Raw genomic sequence first — 3,420 nt, 5'->3', positions numbered from 1 at the left:
TCCTTCCTCCCTTCCTCCCTTCCTCCCTTCCTCCCTCCCTTCCTCCCTTCCTCCCTCCCTCCCTCCCTTCCTTCCTTCCTTCCTCTTATGCTAACCCACTGTGGACAAATATGTCTCCAACTATTTAACCTTAGGAATGCTGCTTCCATTGTGTCAATTGGGGATACTTAGTCTGAAGAAGAAAAAATTAAGGGAATGCTTGGACTTGGTGACCATTTATTTAAGAAACAATTATTAAACATCTCTTATGTGTCAAGCACTGTGCTGTGGGCTGAGGGAGGTACAAAGACAATGAAGACATGGTCCCTGCAGTCCATTTGAGCTTGCAAGCTAGAATAGATAAACAGTATAGGAGAGAAATGAGTCAAGAAGATTCCAGGAAATCTTTTACAGGGAAGGGGAAGGGAATAAGCATTCATATAATGTATGACAGCTCATGCCTTTCCACTACTAATCAAGCCCATACCAATTTCTCTCTTAAATCCATTAAGCAATACATACAATATGTACCATAACTTTTAGTTACATAGTGGCTTGCATCATTATTGAATTGTTTCATGTGCATTAATCACCTTTTCTGCTAAGTCATCTGCTCCTTGAAAATGGGAAGTGTGTTGCATATTTTTCTCATATCTTTACAATTCCTAGGACTCATGCTAAATGTTCAATAAATGTTTGATTGAGAATGTAGTTGAATTCTACTTAATGTCGAAGCATTATTGCTTCTTTTCTGAGTCATCTTCGTTTTCTACCTGGCCAAACCTCTTGATACACATCCCAGTAGAGCCTAGAAGGGTCAGCTCTTGGGTGCCAAGGCTAAGTGAGGGGCCTGCTTAGAAAAATCCAACCTCTTGTAAAAGCCAAGTATTTAGTATGTTAAGGCCAACATCAACACATGCACCCGATGCCATATAACTGATCCTCAGATGCTTGTCTGCCTAGGAACCAACATAGAATCATAGAATTTCAGGACGAGTGACCTTAGAGATCATCTCTTTTAATTCACTTTACAGATGAGAAAGTTGAGGCCCAGATAGGTAATCTGCCTAAATCTACACCGGTGGTTTGTGTCAGGCTAGACTAGAGCCCAGGTCTCCTAACAACCTAGTGTTCTTTCCCCTACCATTATGGTGATTTGCAATAAGCTAGCAGTGATAAGATGAAATTTAATAGGAATAAACATAGCCTTACACTTGGGTTCCAGAAATCAACTTCTCAAGGACTAGGATGGGACAGAAGTTCACCTGAAAAAGACCTGTGGGTTTTAGGAACTGAAAATCCAGAAGTCCACAGAATCACTGGGTAATTTTTTTAAAGCCCTGAACATGATCTTGAACTGAATTAAGACAAGCATAGTGTCTAGGAACAGGAGGTTATACTCTGCCTGGTTAAAATACCTCTGCAGTGTTTCCCCCGACATTAATATTAACCTACTGAGTATTCTTTAAAATAGTATTCCTTTTGTTATCTATTTTATTTCTTCGATTAGTAAGCATTCATTTTCTCTCCCTCCTGCCCCACCCCCCAACTTAAAAGAAAACCAAAACTCTTGTGACAAATTTGCATATACAAATACACAAATAAAAGAAATTCCAGCATTGGTCGTGTTAAAAAAAAATGTCCCTACACCTTGAGTCTGTCACCTCTCTATCAGGAAGTAGGTAGAGCAGTTCACTGCTGGTTCCCAGAAAGATGGTTGGTCTTTGGGCTGATTAGAGTTGTTAAGTCTTTCAAAGTTGTTTGTCTTTACAACGTTGTTATTGTTTAAATTGTTCTCCTGGTTCTGCTTATTTCACTCTGTATTAGGCCCTACAAATCTTCCCAGGTTTTTCTGAAACCACTACTTTAATAATTTTTTTTTTTGGTGAGACAATCAGGGTTAAATGACTTGCCCAGGTTCACACAGTAAGTGGCATGTATCTGAGGCTGGATTTGAACTCAGGTCCTCCTGACTCCAAGGCAGGTGCTCTATCCACTGGGCCACCTAGCTGCCCTGACTTTCATAATTTCTTAAGGCACAATAATATTCCATTACATTCTTACACCATAATTTCTTTAGCCATTCTCCACTTAATGTACTACTTTAGTTTCCAGTTCTTTGTGACTACAAAAAGAACTTTGGTATTTTTGTATGTGTGGGTCCTTTTCCTCTTTCTTTGATCTCTTTGGGATAGAGGCCTGGTACTAGTATCATTGGACCAAAGAGTACATACAGTTCAGTAGCTTTCAGAACATAGTTTGAAATTGTTTTCCACAATGGCTATAGCAGTTTTCAGCTCTACCAATTACATTAAATGTGTTTGTTTTCCTGAAATCCCCACATTTGTTATTTTACTTTTTCCACCTACATCTTTACCAATCTTATGGACGTGAGGCAGAGCCTAGGAATTTTCATTTGAATGTTTCTAATTATTAGTGATTTGGATCATTTTTATATGGTTATTGATAGCTTGGTTCTCTTCCTTTAAGAATGGCCTTTGACCATATCCTTTGACCATTTATGAAATGGAGAATGGCTCTTTGTCTTATAAATTTGAATCACTTCTTTATATATCTTGGAAATAAGACTTTAGTCAGATAGAATCGCTGCAAAGATTTTTTTCACTTACCTACTTCCCTTCTAATCTTAGCTGCATTGCTTTTGTTTGTGCAAAAACTTTTAAATTCTACATAATGAAAATTATCCATTTTATCTTTTCTTTCCCTCTTTATCTCTTGTCTGATCATGAGCTCGTCCCCATCCATAGATTTGAGGTGATTTCTTCCTTGAGTCTCTAATCTGTTTATGATTTTACTCTTTATGTCTCAGTCATGTATCCATTTAGGGGTTATCTTGGTATATGGTGTGAGATACTGGTCTATACCTAGTTTCTGCTAGACTGCTTTAAAGTTTTCCCATAGTTTTTGTCAAATAGTGAATTCTTATCTTAGTAACTGGGATCTTTGATTTATTAAACAAAAAGCTACTGTGTTCATTTGTTTCTATATGTTGTATACCTAATCTTTTCTACTGATTGATCTCTCTGTTTCTTTTTTGTTTTTCTTTCTTTTTTTTTTTGGCGAGGCAGTGGGGTAAAGTGGCTTACGCAGAGTCACACAGCTAATAAGTGTCCACTGCACAATCTCTTTGTTTCTTAACCAGTACCAAGTAGTCTTGATGATTACCATTCTGTAGTATAGTTTGAGATCTCGTACTTTTTGGCTCTCTTCCTTCCCCCCATTTTTCAATATTCCTCTAGAGTTCTCTTTTGCTCTTCCAGATGATTTTCATCATAAAAAAAAGAACCTATAAAGTAATTCTTTGGTAGTTTCATTGGCATGGCACCGAATAAGTGAATTAATTTAGGTAGCATATTCATTTTTATTTTATTGGCTTGGCCTACCCATGAGCAATTAGTATTTTTTTATTATTTAGATCTA

The sequence above is a fragment of the Phascolarctos cinereus genome, unplaced genomic scaffold (assembly GCF_003287225.1).
Source record: "Phascolarctos cinereus isolate Bilbo 61053 unplaced genomic scaffold, phaCin_HiC Scaffold_5;HRSCAF=322, whole genome shotgun sequence".
Taxonomy (NCBI): domain Eukaryota; kingdom Metazoa; phylum Chordata; class Mammalia; order Diprotodontia; family Phascolarctidae; genus Phascolarctos; species Phascolarctos cinereus.
This window is presented reverse-complemented; position numbering follows the sequence as displayed.